Consider the following 20,936-nt stretch of genomic DNA (forward strand, 5'->3'; position numbering starts at 1 on the left):
GAAGGGGCGTGGCCACAAAATAATAGCAATTCATACTACGGTGCACAGTAGTCTACATTATTCAAATTACGCTGCACAGTAGCGCCACTACACCAGGTAGAGCCCCTTTTATACATTACAGCAGACAGTGTCCCCCTTTTTACACATTGCGGCAGCCAGTCCCCCTTTTTACACATTGCGGCAGATAGACCCTTTTTACACATTGCGGCAGCCAGGCACCCTTTTTACACATTACAGCAGCCAGTCTCCCTTTTTACACATTACAGCAGCCAGTCTCCCTTTTAACACATTGCGGCAGTCGGTCCTTCTTTTTACACATTGCGGCAGACAGCGTCCCTTTTTTACAATTACAGCAGACAGCGTCCCCGTTTTTACACATTACGGCAGACGGTGTCCCCCTTTATACACATTGCGGCAGCCAGTCCCCCTTTTTACACATTGCGGCAGCCAGTCCCATTTTACACATTGCGGCAGCCAGGACCCCATTTTACACATTGCTGCAGCCAGTCCCCATTTTTTACACATTGCGGCAGCCAGTCCCATTTTACACATTGCGGCAGCCAGTCCCATTTTTTACACATTGTGGCAGCCATCCCCATTTTTTACACATTGCGGCAGCCAGTCCCATTTTTTACACATTGCGGCAGCCAGTCCCATTTTTTACACATTGCGGCAGGCGGTGCCCGAGAGAGAGACAGAGAGAGAGAGAGAGACAGAGAGAGAGAGAGAGAGAGAGAGGGGGGGGGGGGGATATACTTACCTTCTCCCCGCTGACAGGCTCCTCGTGCTGCTCCCTCCAGTGAGATGAGAAGGAGGAGGAGGGAGGGGGAGCAGGGAGCCGCAGCAGCGCTATGTTATTGGTAGTAAGCGCCGCTGCAGCATCCCCCTCTCCTTCTGTATTTGCTGCCGGGCAGCCAATACGGAAGGAGAGGGGGATGCTGCAGCGGCGCTTGCTACCAATAACATAGCGCTGCTGCGGCTCCCTGCTCCCCCTCCCTCCTCCTCCTTGTCCGCTGCCTCCGGCGCTGGTCTCTCTCCTCCAGCGCGGCAACTGCGCTGTGTGCCAAGCCCCCTTGGCACACACATAGTTACGGCTCTGTGTCCCAGGCCCGGACAGCTGAGGGGCCCTGGCTGCTAGCTGAGATAATAGCTAATTAATCACTGTTAGCGTTGGCTGGAGAGTGATATGAATGATTATAGTACAGCTAAGCTGTGGGATGAGTTATTCATTACTCTCCAGAGAATCATAGTGTGAGTCACTCATTAAGATACTATACTGCTGTGACGGCAACTCACTGATGCAAGATGCAGAGGTAAGGGGGCAGGCTGACTGCTGGCTGGATCAGACCCCCTCCCCTTCTCCTCTGCTGTTGCTGGGGAATGATAGGTAACACATGAAATCACACTTGAAAGAGAAGAGAGGGTCAGCCCTGTTCTGTCACTGGAACTGGCATTGCCAGGGGGAGTCTGTCACTACCATGACTACCAGGGTTCCAACCTGACAAGCTGTAATGGAGTAACCAGTGGGAGCCGACAACTGGTGCAGCCAATAGCCCCCCCCCCCAGCACATGCCCTGAAAGGGAACGTGAGATCAAGGAAACGTATGTGGCCTCATGGGAAATGCCCCTGCTGATATCACTACCGAATCCATGACCTCATGTGACGTCCTCCATTTACATCACTTTGGGGGTATGGTCAGCATCCCTGATTCTGGACTGCACTCCCAGAGACTCTGCCTACATTACCAACTCCTTCTCAGTGTCAGGAGTCAGGAACTGCAGGATAATGTCACATTGCAACACCCGGCTCCCAGTCACTGCGGGGGAGCCAGCATTTTGGTGTCACCTCCTGGAAGGGTTACACCTAGGTGCAATCTTCACCCCACGTACCACCATGATGCTTCTGTCTCCACCTACTTCCATAACAACCCCTTATTCACCAAGCCACCTGACATAATGTACTCCATCACGCAGCCTCCCCTCCAGCTTAGCACGATTCTAGCAGGAAAGTCCCGCTATTCAGACACTGTCCCGCTGTCCCACCCGCAGGCCGCAGTGTCCAGTGGGCAGGTTGGGAGAGTTTGTGATCACCGCTGCTCTGCACTGCAAAGCAGCCGTGATCACTGAATAGATGCATCTTACAGTGCAGGGAGGTCAGCATGGGGACTTAGCTGCTCGGGGGGTGCTGGGGTTGGGTGGAAAGGCCATGCCCCCTCCACAAGATGTCTCGATCCTTTGCTTGAGGCCACACTCCATTTTCAGGCAGGGACATGCCTCATGGCGCAAGATCCTGCCTCATGGCGCAAGGTCACAATTTACCTGCTTCAAAAGTTGGGAGGTATGGCTACTGTGTGCTGGGTATCCATCCCTGCTTCATCAGCCTATGCAAATCAAAATAATTGCACAAACAGCAACAGAATTGTGATAAATCGCTCATTTATTGTGGTTAACACACGTGTTACAACAGTAATATGCATAACACATGACTAACCCATGTTTCTGTGTTTTACACATTTGTGCCATATAACGGCATAGCCTGTGACCAATTGTTCTAGCACTGTTCTTTCTATTTGAAAGTTTTAGAAAACAAAAAACAATTGAAAAGATTGAAAACTTACAGTCGCTATTTTGTGATCCCTACAAACCCTTATTTGATGTTTTATAAATTCTATATTATGTGGGGATGAGACATCACTTAAGAAGGAGTTGCCCATAATATAAGTAAAAGAAAATGTTGAGGGGTTTTTTGTGCCTAAAAACTCTATTTTAGAAGCACTATGTATCTAGTAGCTGGGCTGCCATTGTGTGGGGGTGGGGGAGGGGGACTGCCAGGACTGAGGTCCTGGGCCTGGACAGAAAGGGGGCCCACCCAGTGGCTGGGCTTGCTCACACTGTCTGCTGGCCCGGGCTGAACCATACGTCTGCCGTGCCAGCTACATGGCTTCTGGGATTTGCATTCCTCTGAGGAACGCAAACAGGAAGCTGTTATCTGCTCTGGCTAACGTGTTCTTCCGGGTGCTGTTAGCTGGAAGCAGCAGTGACCATATACCCCACCTGTGCTGGCTGCTGCTGTGCGATCGGCCTGGCTTTCTCCCACACTCATCTTTCTGACGATGCAGCGTAGCTTTTACGCCACTCGTCCCTAGCAGAGCGGCATTGCAACACCATCACACCCTTATTTTACATCACACTGGGGGCATGTACGGCTCTTCCCAAGCTGCTCAGCTACTCATCCCAAACTGCATGGGACATGGCGAACCGCGGGTGAGAAGGTAAGACAATTCCCTAAAATGGGACTGTAATGCCAAAATCAGGTGATTAGTGAGGTATGCATACAAACATACAGTCACCCATATATTTACACATACAGTATATAAACATAAATACATACTGTACATAGAGTTGCATATATATTAACATACAGTACATATAGAGATACATACATATAAATAAACATGTAGTCACATACATACAGTAATACACATACATACAGATGTAGCCCCGCTCAGTTGAGTTCATTTTATAGGAAGATGTGTGAAACCTGTTCATACATGGAAAAGGGTTGAAGTGACCTACCTCTAACATGGTTGAACCTGTCTGAACCTGTTATCGTCCAAAAACTTTTAGAAATTTCATCTAATTTCCATACTAATTTGATGGAACATTTTGAGACACATCTCTAGTGGTAGGTAAAACCAAGGACAGCTGCGAATGTAAGCTTGAAATTAACACCAGTGCAGATGTGTGAGTAAACTGCGGAGACCACAAGCAGGCACAAGCAAAGTGTGAGCTTGATTATAGTGAAAAACTATTTTAAATACAAAACATTATTTTTTCTATTTCCTTTTCCTTCAAGCCTGACTTTTATAATAGAAATATTACAATATATATTTTTTTTTACAATTTTAATTTCATTTTTGTGGTGTGCTTTGTTCTGCTTAGGGCTATCTAATTAGCTACTTGTCATAAACAACTCAAACATTTCCTTATGTAGAGCTAAGGACAGCAAGACTATTCTAAACACTATTGGAAAACTGAAATTGCCAGGTCCAATATTTCATTTCTGCATTGCATTACACTGTCGGCTTGCCAGATCTAAATCATTTTTTCTCTGCCATTTTTCCAGAAATATGAATCACACATCAATCTCAATATTTCTGTTAGCAATGTACTTTTTAAAATGTTGGACTTCAAAGGTTTTATGTTCAGCAGCCAGGATAAATGGAGGCATGAATTATATCTTAATTTCATATTTTCTATATAAAAAGGAGGTATAGCAAAAACAATGTACAAAACCGTTAATTCATTTTTATTTTTTTCTTGTTTGAGCTATGAAATGAGGATGGCAAATTTTATTTTATTGCTTTGTGTTTTACTTTTTACACATATGTTTATGGCTGTTTTATTGTTTCTTTGATCATAACATAGGTGACCAGGCTCTAGATGTTAAATTGGCTTTGGAAACGATTTGCTTTGAAAGGGTTGTGATCTAGAAGCATAGGCGTGTCTATAATGGGTGCGGTGTGCACCCATATAATATACTTACGGGAGTCCCGCGGTGGCGGGCCTGCAGTGCGGGCACAAATCACTTGGAAAATGGGCGCCGTTGTCATTTCCGAGTGATTTGCGCTTACGCACTGGCAGCGGCGTTTCTAGAGAGGAGAGGACCCATGTGCAGACTCAATGTGTGGGCCCCCTCCTCTCCTGTAGCCATCACCGCCGCTGCTAGCGCTCTAAGCGCTGAGACTCTGGCACAGTGCCAGAGTCTACAGCGGATGCGCAGGACTCAGAAAAATGGCAGCCGCACCATTTTTCTGGAGTCCTGCGCATGCACTGTAGACTCTGGCACTGTGCAAGAGTCTCTAGTGCTCAGTGCGCTAGCAGCCGCGGTGACGACTACGGGAGAGGAGGGGGCCCACACACAGTCGCCGATGGATGCCGGAAAGGTAAGTATAGAAGAAATGGGTGCAGTGTGTGCGGTGTGGGCCCCCTCTGGACCCAGGGGCCCATGTGCACCGCACACACTGCACCCATTATAGATACGCCAGTGCGCACTGGAGATGCCCCCGGGAACAATGTGCGGCCGCCATGTTCCCAGAGACCTTTATGCCAGAGTCTACTAGCTGCTGGAGAGGAGGGGTCCCGCAATGGAGGCTGCATGTGGGTAACCTCCTCTCTTAAAAATGCCCCCGTCTAGAAGGTTTTGCTCACAATATATAGGAGTGAACCACTTCCAAGATGCTGTCATAAACTTTTCATACTAGTGGCACCAATGTTGCAGGGATTGCAGTGCAGGAGTCTTGGGAAATAGCGCATAATGGACTGTAAATAATACATTGACTAATTCACAATTATGATTAATGATCGTATGTACAATATCCCCATGATAGCAAGTGCATCCCAAATCATTACTTCACTAAGTGAATTCTATTCTCCAGTTAGAATTGCAAGCCAAAGCTAAATGTTTAAAGTAATTGATCAGTAAGTGAGCTCCCAGTAGTTCACATCACAAAAGAAAGCAGTTAAGAGGATGTTAAACTGATGTTTTATTTATTTGCTCAAAATATCCCATATAGTTATTTTTGTTACATATTTACAGTATGCAATGGATAAAACATAAACCAGTCACAGAAGTGATGATGTTTGGGTCCATTTATGTTTATCTACTTTGGACACCAAGTTGTATAGGTCACTGATAGGGCTTTGGGTAACTAAATTTGGTACAACCTGTTGGCCACATGGCATGAGTCTACCAATCTCTGAAATTGTATATAAGACACAGCGCCATTCTTCCACAAAAAAGTCACCGACTGATTGATGATGATGGGAGTATTTAAGGCTGGGTACAGTTGCACGATGTAATGAAGGACAAAACATTCTTTGTTCTGTCCGGCATTACAAAGCACCGGGTTGCATGCGGTATCTTCCGGTTGTCCAAACAGGCACATGCTATGGCGCCCCATCCTCCAGTACAGAAATGTGTCTGGGGACTGGGCGCAGCTAGTATGTGGGGCTGAGATGCAGCATATACTGTATACAGGTAGGACAGCACCCATTAAGTGTACAGTGTATGTACTGGAGGTTGGGAGGTGGGGGTGCTGTTTGTCTCAAAGGCTGGGGGGGGGGCAGTGCAGGTGTTCTGTCCCTTGGACTGAGGGACATGTAGTGTATGTCCCTTGGGTTGGGTGTGGGTAAGATGGGTAGTGTTTGTCTCGGGGGCAATGGGTAGGGTTGGGAATTTATGTTGTTCGGGTTGAGAGGGGGGGTTGTGCTGGTTGTTTATGTCCTGGGTGCTGGGAGGATAGGGCACTGTATGTTCTTGGGGCCGGGGGGGTAGGGTAGGCACTGTATGTCCCAGAAGGTAGAGCTAATTGCACCCCCACTGAAGCCAGTACCTTCAACTCTTTGCCACAAATACATATACTTTAATATAATATGGATTGGTCCCCCTTTTGCAGCTATAACAGTTTCCACTCTTCTTGGAAGGCGTTCCACAAGATTTTGGAGTGTTTCTGTGGGAACTTGTGCCCAGTCATTCTGTAGAGTATTTATTAGATCTGGCACTGATGTTGGACGAATAGGCCTGGCTCACAAACTCCTTTCCAGTTCATCCCAGAGGTGCTCGATGGGGTTGTGGTCAGGGCTCTGTGCGGGCCAGTTGAGTTCTTCCACATCACACTCATCAAACCATGTCTTTATAGTCCTTGCTTTGTACACTGGGGCACAGTCATGATGGAATAGAAAAGGGCCTTCCCCAAACGGTTGCCACAAAGTTGGAAGCATAGCATTGTTCAAAATGTCTCTGAATGCTGAAGCATTACGATTGCCCTTTATTGGAGATAAGGGACCTATCCCAAATCTTGAAAAACATCCCTCCTCCACCAAACTTCACAGTTGGCATAATGCAGTCAGGCTGGTAACATTCTCCCGGCATCCGTCAAACCCAGACTCGCCCATCTGACTGCCAAACAGAGAAGCATGATTCGTCACTCCACAGAACACGTTTCCACTGCTCCACAGTCCAACATCGGTGTGCTTTACTCCACTTCACTCCACCCAACACATGGCATTGGATTTGGTGATGTGAGGCTTGCATGCAGCTGCTCGGCCATGGAAACCAATTCCATTAAGATACCGCCACACAGTTTTTGTACTTAATGCCAGTGGAAGTTTGGAACTATTCTACTATAGGATCAGCAGAGCATTGGCGACTTTTACGCACCATGCACCTTAGCAGTCATTGACCTAGCTCTGTGATTTTACGTGGTCTTCTGCTTCGTGGTTGAGTTGCTATTGTTAATTGCTTCCACTTTCTAATGATATTACTTACAGTTGACCATTTACGGTAGGGATGAAATCTAACAAACGTCTTATTGCAAAGGTGGCACCCTATCACATTACCATGCTTGAAGTCACTGAAGTCTTCAGAACAACCCATCTTGTATCACAAATGTTTGCAAATGGAGACTGCATGGCTACGTTGGAGACTGCTAGGAACTGTTAGGAACTTTATGCACATAGAAAATAAAGTTCCTAGTAGTAGAGGTAATACTTATCTTAATTGTATGTATGTAAACGCTAGAAGCCTTACAGGGACAAAGGAGGAACTAGAAGTCCTTGTAGCAAACAAACAGTATGATATTATAGGTATTACTGAAACTTGATGGGACGAATCTCATGATTGGACAGTTAATCTAGAGCATGGGTCTTCAACCTGCGACCCTCCAGCTGCTGTGGAACTACATATCCCAGCATGCCCTGCCTCAGTTTTAGCATACCTTAAAAGCAAAACTGTGGCAGGGCATGCTGGGATGTGTAGTTTCACAGCAGCTGGAGGGCCACAGGATGAAGACCCATGATCTAGAGGGTTATAAACTGTTCAGGAGAGATAGATTAAATAAAAGGGGTGGAGGTCTTTATGTGAAGCTTTAAAAAAAATTGATATAAAGGAATACATTTGAGATGGAACCGTAAATACTGTGGAGACTTTATGGGTAGAAATCGCATGCAGAGGAAAGGGACCAAAAAAGATACTTATAGGGATATGCTACAAGCCACCTGATATTAATGTGTCTGATGAGGAATTGTTACTGAAGCAAATAAAAAAGTGGCAGAATTAGGAGACGTAATAGTGTTGGGAGATTTTAACTATCCAGAGATTAATTTTACAAATGTGATACTGTTAGGAGTAATAGGTTTTTAAACACACTAAATGATCACTACTTACTTCAACTAATCGAGGAACCAACTAGGTACAATACAATCTTAGACTTGGTATTAACAAAGAATTGGGATTTGATATCAAATATTATAGTAGGGGAGCCAATGGGAAACAGCAACCACAATATGGTCACATTCAATATCCATTTTCAAAAGCAGCCCTATATAGGCCCAACTAAGGGGGGTATTCAATTCAAGTCGGAACTGCTGTCTTTCCGACTTTTTTAGGTCTGATAGTGTTTCCGACCTATTCAAATGGGCTGCCGTTTTTCTGACAGGTCGGCAATTCCGACTTGCCGGAGAACACGTGGATCGGCAGATTAGTCGCAGATCCATGTGTTTTGTCAGATTCACGTCCAAATCCTACAGGTTTTAGCCCCGTTTCCGGCAATGTCAATCCGACTATAAAAAAAGTTGGATTGACATTGTCGAGAACAGGCAAATTCGTTCAATGACAATGATAATTAATGACAATGGTTTAATAAAAAGATTAAGGAACTAATGGCCAAAAAGAGGCGAGCTTTCAAAAAGTATTAATCGGACGGGAAGGCGGAGTCATTCCAGTACTATAAGGATTGTAACAAAATTTGGAAAAATGAAATCAGTGTCTAACATAGAAATGAAAAAGGTAATAGCAAAGGAAAGTAAATCAAACCCCAAAAAGTTTTTTTAAATACAGTACATCAACAGCAAAAAATTCAAAAAAGAGAGTATAGGCCCTTTAAAAGGCAATTTGGGCATCCTAATCAAAGATGACAATGACATAGCGGAAAAATTAAACAAGTTTTTCTCATCAGTATTCACAAGAGAGGACCAGATGGCGGGATTGACGCATAACCTCAATAATGATAATGTCCCACTGCCTAGTGAGGGAATAGTCAGTGACGACTAAAAAAAATTAAGATTACTAAGTAACCTGGTCCCGACGGAATTCACCCAAGGGTCCTCATGGAGCTGCACTCCAAATTAGCAAGACCCCTATACTTCATTTTCAATGACTTACATCAAGCATTGTCACCAAAGACTGGTGTATAGCGGAAGTAGTGCTGATATTTAAAATGGGAAATAAATATGACCCGGGGAATTAATGACTTACATCTATAGTGGGGAAAGTACTGGAGGGTATTTTAAGGGATAGAATACATGAATTCCTTGAAACCAATAAGGTTATTAATAGAAACCAACTCGGATTTGTAAAGGATAGATCATGTCAAACTAACTTAATAGGCTTTTCTGAAACGGTTAGTGCAAACCTACTGTACATCAGGGTAAAGAGGTGGATGTAATCTTTTTAGACTTTGCCAAAGCTTTCGATACAGTACCTCACATGAGACTTATACACAAATTAAGAGAACTTGGGCTAGGGAGGACAATATACACTTGGGCTAGAAATTGGTTGGATAAATGGAGCAGCGAGTGGTGGTAAATGTAACATTTTTGAATTGGACTGAAGTGCTAAGTGGTGTGCCACAAAGCTCTGTACTTGGACCCAGTGGCGGATCTAGACTTAACTTTTAGGGGGGGCGGTTTAATAATTATGACTCCTCCCCCTAATCATAGCCCCTCCCACTTAGTAATGCCCTTCCCGTTCGCTTCTAAATTTCCTATTGTTGCCATTACTAATAAAATGTTGCCAGTTAGTGGAGAGAACCCTGCGCACTGGTGATACAGACTGGCGAATCGCCATTCCTTCCATCAGGGGTGGTAGAGGCTAAGACAATAGGGCAATTTAAACATGCATGGGATAGACATAAGGATCTCCTTACAAAGAAATAAGGATCAGATAAGGTTAGAGATAAAAAATAATGTAAAAAAAAAAAAAAAAGGGGCAGACTAGATGGGCCAAGTGGTTCTTATCTGCCGACAAATTCTGTTTCTACAGCACACAGAATGAGCCGAAATTCACATTATAGCACACTGTATGAGCTGAAATTCACATTGTAGCACACAGTATGATCCAAAATTCACACTATAGCACACTGAATGAGCCGAAATTCACATTGTAGCACACAGTATGATCCAAAATTCACATTATAGCACACTGTATGAGCCGAAATTCACATTATAGCACGCAGAATGAGCCAAAATTCACGTTATAGCACGCAGAATGAGCCAAAATTCACATTATAGCACGCAGAATGAGCCAAAATTCACGTTATAGCACGCAGAATGAGCCGAAATTCACATCATAGCACACTGAATGAGCCGAAATGCACATCATAGCACACTGAATGAGCCGAAATGCACATCATAGCACGCAGAATGAGCCAAAATTCATGTTATAGCACACTGAATGAGCCGAAATTCACATTATAGCACGCAGAATGAGCCAAAATTCACGTTATAGCACACTGAATGAGACGAAATTCACATTATAGCATGCAGAATGAGCCGAAATGCACATCATAGCACACTGAATGAGCCGAAATGCACATCATAGCACGCAGAATGAGCCGAAATGCACATCATAGCACGCAGAATGAGCCGAAATGCACATTATAGCACACTGAATGAGCCAAAATTCACGTTATAGCACGCAGAATGAGCCAAAATTCACGTTATAGCACACTGAATGAGCCAAAATTCACATTATAGCACGCAGAATGAGCCAAAATTCACGTTATAGCACACTGAATGAGCCGAAATTCACATTATAGCACGCAGAATGAGCCAAAATTCACGTTATAGCACACTGAATGAGCCGAAATTCACATTATAGCACGCAGAATGAGCCAAAATTCACATTATAGCACAATGTATGAGCCGAAATTCACATTACAGTACACTGAATGAGCCAAAATAATGCAGGGACACATACACTTTAGTTAGGAGAAGAGGGGGGAGACATGGAACACAGGCACTTTAGCTAGGAGCGGAGGGGGGAGACATGGAACACAGAGGGGGCACACACACACACTTACTTAAAGTTTGGAGGGTAGGAGACATGGCTGGCAGACAGTGACACCTGCTGCAGCCAGCAGCATGAGGAGTCGGATGGAGGCCGGGTGCCGCCGCGGCATTGGGAACGAGGTGGAGAGCGGGCAGCGCGGCGGGGGACGGGGAGAGAGAGAGAGCGTCCTGACGCGCGTACAGGAAGGAGGGGGCGTGGTCAGAATAGAGGCCGCTCAGCCGCTGTATGCACGTGAGGACGCTCTCTCTCTCCCCTTCCCCCGCCGCGCTGCACCGCTCTCCACCTCGTTCCCAACACTGCGGCGGGACCCGGCCTCCATCCCGGTGCCGGTATGTGTAGGGGGGGCGTTCGCCCTAATCGCCCCCCGCTAAATCCGCCACTGCTTGGACCTCTATTGTTTAACATTTTCATAAACGATCTAGAAGTAGGTCTAGAGAGTACAGTGAAAATTTTTGCAGATGACACCAAACTGTGTAAGGTTATTAATTCGGAGGGGGATGCTAAGTCTCTACAGAACAACTTATTTAGATTGGAAACATGGGTAGCTAAATGGAAAATGTGGTTCAACATAGACAAATGTAAGGTAATGCACTTTGGTAGCAAAAACAGAAATACTTCCTTCATACTAAATGGTGAGAAACTAGAGGATTCTGTACTGGAAAAATATTTAGGTGTTCACATAGATAAACTTAGCAGTATTACCCAAAGTAGGAATGCAGCAAAAAAGGTATTAGCATGCATAAAGTGGGGAATTCATGCAAGGGATGAGAGTGTTATACTCCCATTATATAAATCACTGGTGAGGCCACATCTCAAATACTGTGAACAACTATGGGCACCATGCTACAAAAAGTATATCCTGGAACTAGAAAAGGTTCAAAGACGGGTGACCAAATTGATTAAGGGGATGGAGATGCTAGAATATAAGGAAAGGCTTGATAGGCTAGGCATGTTTACACTGGAAAAAAGGAGATTAAGAGGGGACATGATTAATATTACAAATATATAAGGGGTCAATACACAGAGCTAGCAAGGGAATTGTTTTTGGTAAGATCCCCACAAAGGACACGTGGACACCTGCTTAGGTTAGAGGAGAAGAGATTTCGCACACAGAGACGGAAAGGTTTCTTCACAGTAAGGACAATATGTACTTGGAATTCCCTGCCTGAGACAGTAGTAATGGCAGACTCGGTCATTACTTTTAAAAATGGGTGAGATAAATTCCTAATAGATAAAGATATACAGAGTTATGGTGGGTAAATCATGTACTAGAGTAATAAAATAAAATAATAATAATAAATAAATAAATAAAGAGGAATCAACATAATGGTTAAACATTCACCAAAGTTAAAATTATGATCTCCTACTATAATATTTTTAAGACTAGCAGGTTGAACTCCATGGACAAATTTTATTTTTTAAACATCAAAAACTTACTATGTTACTATGTGTAACTCCCACTCCCACTCACACTTTGAAGGACAAAATTCCACAGGCTTCCCAGTACTGTTTGTAGCTGTGCCAGGCTGGAGGGGAGAAAGACACTGCAATCAACAAGCAGTTGTGGTTTCAGCAATAAAGACCTGTTGGAGAGAAGGTGGAATGGCGGCACGCCTGGTCGCAGCGGCTTTAAACTCCTGTACCCATGGTATTTGTGGTGGCACATATAGGAGAGCAAGCTGGATTCATGACCTGGTTATAATTAATTTAATTTGCTCCGGCACAGTGGGGATTGCTTACCCCCGGGAGGTTCTGCTGAAGCTGCGGCAGCATTGCACGTAGCTGGGGATCCTGTATGCCGGGGCGGAAGTGACCTTAGTCTCCGGAGCTGGAGCTGGGGCCGGCGGTCAAGGTGCCTGTGCCACTGGCATTGATCCAGGAGACACAGCGGTATCTAGCGGTGAGATCCCGGTGGGGGGTGCGTCCAGAATGCCGGCTACACTTTCTGGATGAAGGGCATGACGAGAGCTGCAGCATCTGGCCAGGGAGGCGGAGGTAGTCCTAGTCACTACCATTACCAACATCACAGAAGAGCTGGCCAAGGATCAAGGTACTGGGGAGTTCGCTGGGAGCCCGACTTTGCTGGAGGCTGGAAACGGTGCCCACAAAGAGAGAGGCGGCAGAAGCAAGGAAAGAGGTCTGGGTTAAAAGCAGACTACAGCTCTGCCCCCTGAAGCCTCCTTTTCCCAGTTTATTCCTGGCAAATGTCCAGTCCATGCCTAGTAAATTGGATGATATTCAAACGGAAACAGCCAATAAACGTAATTTGAGGAACAGTTCACTTATAATTTTTACTGAAACGTGGTTAAACAGTTCTGTGCCTGATGTAGCATTGACTCTTGCGGACAGGACTTTATTTAGAGCAGACAGAACTAACGCCTCGGGAAAAGTTAGAGGTGGCGGAGTCTGCATTTATGCAAATAATAAGTGATGCCCAGATGCTACCTTGATTAAATCTTACTGCTCAGAGGATTTGTAATATTTGACGATTAAATGTAGGCCCTATTATTTGCCTAGGGAATATTCAATTGTCATATTGACAGCTGTTTATATCTGTCCTCAGGCAAATATGGATTGTGCGTTAAACACCTTGTACGATACTTTAGCAGGGTTACAATCCAAATATGTGGACGGTGCTTTTATTATAGCAGTTGACTTTAACCAGGCAGACCTACAACTAGTCTTTCCGAAGTTTTATAAATATTCTGGATCAAGTCTATACAAATATGGACCTTGCTTATGAGACTGTTGCCTCTCCACATATTGGGAAATCGGATCATATTTCGATATTTCTGATCCCTACGTATAAACCGTTGGTTAGGCCCACTAGAAAGTCTGTCCTAACATGGCCCCAGAATGCGGCGGTGTGATTACAGAACACCTTGGCATTTACGGATTGGGAATTGTTAATTGAGGAGTCTATGACAGGAGGTTCTAGGCTATATAAGCTGCTGCGTTGAGAGTGTAACCCTGAAACGGAGTTTTAAGGTTTATGCTAATGAGAAACCCTGGCTGAATGCTGAGGTATGCTCTTTAGTCAGGGCTAGAGATAAGGCTTTTAAAACAAAGGATAGAGTGACATATGCAGCAGCTAGGGCTGATATGAGGAAAGGAATCAGAAAGGCTAAAATTGATTTCTCCAGAAGAATGGAGGATAAGTTTAGACAATGTAACAATTCCAGGAACATGGGGCAGAGTCTGCAAGACATTACTCATTATAAACCAAAAAAGGCAGAGTTAAGGGCCCCATACACTAGGACGATAATGCCCGATTTCATCCGATTTCGGGCATTCAGCCTGATATATCGGATGAAATCGGGCATTTTGGAGGTGTATCCGATCCGATGCGTGTTCGCGTGAGCATTGGATCGGATCCTCCAGATTGAATGTGCTGCACATTCAATCATGTCCGACCCTGCAGGCATGGCCAAAATACATCGTATGCAAAAGGACAGCATACGATGTATCTTGGGCAATCCTGCCCCCCTGGGAAACTGCCGGGGTGATCACCGGACATGTCGCGTTAGTGTATGGTGCCCTTTAGGGGCAGTGAATAGTTCTACGGTGGAAGAGCTGAGTACTTTTTACTCTAGATTTGACAAGAATAATAAGTCTAGTGTTGAAGTTGTTGATACTAGATTAGGTGTGGTTCCCATAATACTTGATGAACAAGACGTCTTGAGATGTTTGCGTGGTGTCACTATAGGCAAAGCTGCTGGTCCTGATATGATTCAAGGTAAAATTCTTAGAGACTGTAGTGATCAATTAGTGGGCATCTTTACGTTGCCTTTTGATGTATCTTTACATCAATGTATAGTTCCCAAATGTTTCAAAGCAATGACTATCATCCCTGTGGCGAAAAAGAGTGTGCCCAAATGTTTAGATGATTATCGTAATATTGCATTGACCTCCTTGGTTATGAAGTGCTTTGAACGCCTGATGTTAAGACATATTAAATCTAATTTTACGGCAAATTTTGATTCTTTCCAATTTGCGTATAGAGAGAATCGTTCTACTGATGATGCAGTTTTGACTGTATTACACCAGGCGCAGAACCACTTAGAGAAGAAGGGGACATAATTTTATTTCTGGATTTTACTTCTGCTTTTAATACCATAATACCAGTACCTTTGGTCGCTAAGCTTTTTTCTTTAGGCCTAAATGGGTTTATGTGCAATAGGATTTTACATTTTTTGACTGATTGCCCCCAAGTAGTCAAAATAGGTAGTTTTGTTTCTAGCGAGGTGCAGTTAAAAACCGGTGTGCCTCAGGGGTGTGTTTTGAGCACATTATTATATTCTATATTAACATATGATTGTTTCTCAGCTGTTGAATCTGTTAAGGTAGTGAAATTCGCAGATGATAGAGCAGTGGTCGGTTTGATTAGCGAGAACGATGAGGATGCTTATAGGCATGAGGTTTTCAGGTTGTTAGAATGGAGTAAGAAAAATTGTTTGCTCATAAACACATACAAAACGAAGGCGCTGGTAATTAATTTTAGGCGAGGTAGTCGAAGACCGCTACTCCTTGTTTTCTTAAATGGTATGAAAATTGAGGAGGTAGATTCTTTTAAGTTTCTGGGCATTTATAGTTCTAGAGACCTAATTTGGTCTTTAAACTGTACCTTTTTAGTTAATAGGTGCAGCAGCACATCTTTTTCTTAAGACGACTTAAAGCTGCTTGTTTGAGTACAAATATCTATGCTGAATAAGTTTTATCACAGTATAGTAGAGAGTGTTCTGCCTTACGGGGTAACAGTATGGTATGGGAACTGTACTGTAGCTGAGAAGGTTTCCCTGGAACTTGTGGTCACAACTGCGGGCAGGGTCATTGGGGTGTCCCTACTATGTGTACATGACCTTTATGAAAAGAGAGTGTTAAAAAAAGCTAGAAGTATATTGGCAGAGTCCAGTCATCCAAATTACGCCGTTTTTGAGAGATTACTTTCACAAAAACATTTTAGAAGTGTACGTACACATACAAAACGTATGCTTAATAGGTTTTTTTTTCCAACAGCTATACAGTACGTGCACTAAACAGTCTAAATGAGATGAGATAATTTATAAACAAAACAAGTTTTATTGTTTGTTTTATTGTGCAGGATGTTTATATGAAAAATGTCATTGTTGTTTTGTTAATGACAATAAAGTAGTATTGTATTGTATTGTATTGTATTGTATACTAAACACCAGTGGCAATGAGTCTGATTGAAACACCTAAATTCAATAATGAACAGGTGTGGCCAAATACATTTGTCCATGTAGTGTGTGTATGTATATAATGTACTAGCTGAATACCCGTGCTTCGCTACGGAATTTAAAGAATAATGCCAATCTTTGTCAGGCCGCACCTCTGGGCTTCCCCGGATTGATGCTGTCAAAATGCTGGTGCTGAGGAGAATAATCCGTCTCCTTCTCTGCCCTGTCCCGCCTCTGATGCTACCCTGCTCAGTGCTGTAAATGCTGGGACGACAGGCCAAGCTCCACCCAATGTATGTTAAATATGTTTTGTTTCCAGGCTGACTCTATGTCAAAGGACCCTAGGTCTCCTTGCTTAGCTTTGAAACTTAAGTATGCCTCTGCCCCTCCCCCCCTCGTGTGTACATCTGCCCTTACCCGTAAATGCCTTTTGCTCCTACCCATATGCCTATACCCCTACCTGTGTGTGCCCCTGCCCCTACCCGTGCGTGCCTCTATCCTTACCTGGGGGTGCCTCTGCCCCTACCCATGTGTGCCTCTACCCCTACCCTTGGGTGCTTCTGCTCCTACCCGTGTGTGCCTCTATACTTACCTGTGGGTGCCTCTGCCCCTGTGTTCCTCTGCCCCTCCCCGTGGGTGCTTCTGCCATTACACATGGGTGCCTCTGCTCCGACCCGTGTGTGCCTCTGCCCCTACCCTTGGGTGCCTCTGCCCTTACACATGGGTGCCTCTGCCCCTACCCATGTGTGCCTCAGTGTAAATTGCTCCAGACAGTCCAGATTTATGCCAAAAACTATAGATATTTACATGTCACCCCCTTCCCACCCTCACCCCAAGGGGTGTTAGGGGCATTAGGGGTGTCTTCCCCGCACAGTATTTTTTCCAGATTGTAAGACATATGTGTACCAAGTTTGGTGTAAATTGCTCCAGGCATTCCAGAGTTATGCTGGAACATACATACATACATACCTACCTATATATATATATATATATATATATAACAGCAATGGACTGTGGCACTCCAAGACTTGAAAAGGTAATTTACTGGTTCACATCAGAAAACATGCCTATAGCAGCCAACGTTTCGGTGCTGCAAGCACCGTTGTCAAGGCAGGCATAACAAAATAAGAAAATAGTGATATACACAGACAAACAAAAACATCTTACCTAAATAGGAAGGGGTCACCTTGCCGCGGGAGAGCTGGGTACGGCGGGCACCTCAGTCTGCAGCCGCTGGCGGAGCGTCACTTCCGGTGACGTCAGCCGGCTTCCGTCCCGGTTACCTAGGCAACCTCAATACAGCAACGCTGTCAGGTTGCCATGGTGCCGACACTTTGCCGCTGAGTTATCTCCCCGGCCCTCCACGGGGCAAGCTGTGTGGGGGTATATAAGCATCACATTAAGAAAAAGTGAAATGAAAAGAAAAAAGAGATAATAAAAGAAAATGACACTTAACAATTAGTGAATGCCCACGAAGTGTACCTTATTACATTGCCCACTGAAACTAACAGGGCTCAATGGGATGATTCTAAACACAGGTGAAAGCCATCTGTGCTAGATCGCGGGTGTGAGGGGGCAAATGACTAGCAATCGTGGCCCAGTCTATGATATATAGAAACGATGAGGAGCAGATATACAGAGGAAAAGAAAGAAATAGGAGCACAATATTATAATATTAGAAAAGTGAAGACATGAGCAGGGAGGGGAAATAGTGGAAGCTAGTGAAAAAGAAAACTATAACAGAGAGAAATAGAACTGGAGAAAATAGAAAAGCACAAAAATAAAATAGTGGGAGAGAAAAAAAAGGTAGTGGGAGAGAAAAAAATTGTGGGAGAGGAAAAAATAAATAAAAGGTGAGGAAAAAAAGAGAGCGAGAGAAAAAGAGAGCGAGAAAGAAAGAGGGAAAAGAAGGAGGAATGAGACAATGAGAGGAGAAGCTAGAGGGTGAAAACAAAAGAAAAGTGGAGCACAAGAGCAAGAGAAAGAAATGACAGAAAAAGAAAAAGAAAAAGAAAGAAAAGAAAAGGAAGAGAGAAGGAAAAGATAGACAAGAAAGAAAGGGGAAAAGAGAAGAAGAGGAAAAAAGAAAGAAGAATAAAGAAAGAAAAAAGAAACCAGAACAAAGAGCAAGAAGAAGAAGCACCGAGACATGATGAATGCTGAAAATGTCTAAATACAGCGTCAAAATATAACAGAATGCGCTATGAGTCCATCCCTGTGTTGATGCCCTTAATATGTGTATAAACCACAGGTAGAGATAGAGACAATAGCGAGTGTCCAGTAGATGACTGACGGGGGTACAGACACATGACCTGTGCCTGGTAGGGTCTTTAAATCAGTGTTCAGCGTTCTCCAAACACGGTCCAGTTGAAGCGTTCATTCATGCCACACGGAAAAACTGTATTAAGGGTATGTATCCACCTGCTTTCGCATTTGAGTAATTTTCCATCACGGTCTCCACCTCTTAACGCCACTGGAATGTGATCAATGAGAATGTGTTTGAATTGAGCTAAGGTGTGGCCCACCTGTAAAAAGTGTCGTGCCACGGGTTGTTCTGCCACCTTAGTTTTAAGAGCTTTGTTGATAGAAGAGCGGTGCAGTGCCATGCGTTCGGGAACAGTGCGAGTGGTTTTCCCCACATAATATAAATTACATGGGCATATGATGATGTATATAACGTGAGTTGACAAACAGGATAAAGCATATTTTATGGAAAAGACACGAGCCAAATGTGGGTGTTTGAATGCACTACCCGTGATCATATGCGAACACGTAGTGCAACGAGGACACCTGTAACACCCAGCCGGTCTAGTGAGGAAATGGGATTCCCCTTGTGTTTTCTTGAATCCTGTGATGTCAGTGTGTACGACCATGACTCGTATGTTTCTACCCCTGGTATAACAAGCCATGGGGCGTTTTTGTTTAAAGCACTGAAGATCTTTATCCGATGCCACTATCGGCCACAGCGCACGGCTGGCCCGTTGCACCACTTGGCTTGACGTAGTAAAGGCCATTTTCCACGGAATAGTATCTTCTCTATTACGTTTCTTCGGCTGAAGTAATTGGTCTCGACCAATGGACAGAACCTCCTGTTTCTGTTGTTTCAACAAGTTGAGATTGTAGCCCCGTGCCACAAACTTATCTATGATGTTGTCAATGCCTGTAGCTGCGGTGGCAGGATTGTCCGCAATTCTTGCCACCCTCATCATTTGGGATTTAGGTAACCCACGTTTGAGAGATTTGGGGTGGTGGCTTTATGCCAACAGGAGTGTGTTTGTGTTCGTGGGTTTAGAGTACACTTCTGTGTGTAACCTATCCAGGTCAATTGAGACCAAAACATCCAAGTAGTGAATTGAGGTGTAACTGTACTGGTAAGTGACTTTAATGGTGGAGTTCCGGTTATTGATCCCCTCAATCATATTAATTAGCAGCTCCTCACTACCTGTCCAGAGGATGAACAGGTCATCAATGTAACGCATATAGCATCGGATGTGCTGTGCATAGTCCGTGTTAGTAAAGAACATTTCTGTTTCTTCCTGGAGCATAAAAATGTTCGCGTAGCTGGGTGCCACGTTGCTACCCATGGCGCAACCGGACAGCTGCCGATAGAACTGGCCATTGTAGATAAAGTAGTTCCTGGACAGTGTGAGTTCCAGTAGCTTCATAAACACTTCAATGTCCAAGTCGATGATGGATTGGGACTCGTAGAACCGCCTGACTGCCGCCAACCCTTTTGAATGAGGGATGGAGGTGTACAGGCTGTTAATGTCCAGTGTACACAGAATGCTGCCTTGTGGGATCTCTTTAATGCTTGCTAATCGTTTTAGAAAACACGTTGTATCCTTGATTAATGTTGCTTGTTTAATTACATGCGGTTGGAGAATGCAATCAAGATATAAAGAGATTGGGCTGTACAATGAATCTCTAGCCGAGATTATGGGTCGACCCGGTGGATGGGTTGCATTCTTATGAATTTTGGGGACACTACATCAATTTTCCCGTAAGCTCAGACTGCAAGAATTCTTTCAGAACTCTGCCTCCCTTACACAGAATACCGCCAATCAGCGATTTCTGTCAAAAAGAAGCACCTCTACTTTTGACCCAGTATCCTCCAACAACTCCATTAAAACATTTACGCGCATGATGGATGACTTTGTGAATAAATATGTCCAAGCACAACGCATGCAACATTACAACCTCAGCCGCCAGGAACATTTAGCCTTACAACAGCTGTCATCATATCGGGATATCATAGTGCGCCCCGCCGATAAGGGGGGCGCCATAGTTATACAGAACTTAGAAGACTACATGGCTGAAATTGAACGGCAACTTGCCGATGAGGAGGTGTATCAAAAACTACCGAGGGACCCCACAACACAGTATCAATCAGAATTACAGGTGATCCTACAGGAAGCGGCATCACAAGGATTACTGGATAAGAAAACCTTTAAAGCTCTTCAACAACCCTTCCCAGTAAGCCCTATCCTGTACAGTGTCCCCAAAATTCATAAGAATGCAACCCATCCACCGGGTCGACCCATAATCTCGGCTAGAGATTCATTGTACAGCCCAATCTCTTTATATCTTGATTGCATTCTCCAACCGCA

Source organism: Pseudophryne corroboree, chromosome 6 (assembly GCF_028390025.1).
Source record: "Pseudophryne corroboree isolate aPseCor3 chromosome 6, aPseCor3.hap2, whole genome shotgun sequence".
Taxonomy (NCBI): Eukaryota; Metazoa; Chordata; class Amphibia; order Anura; family Myobatrachidae; genus Pseudophryne; species Pseudophryne corroboree.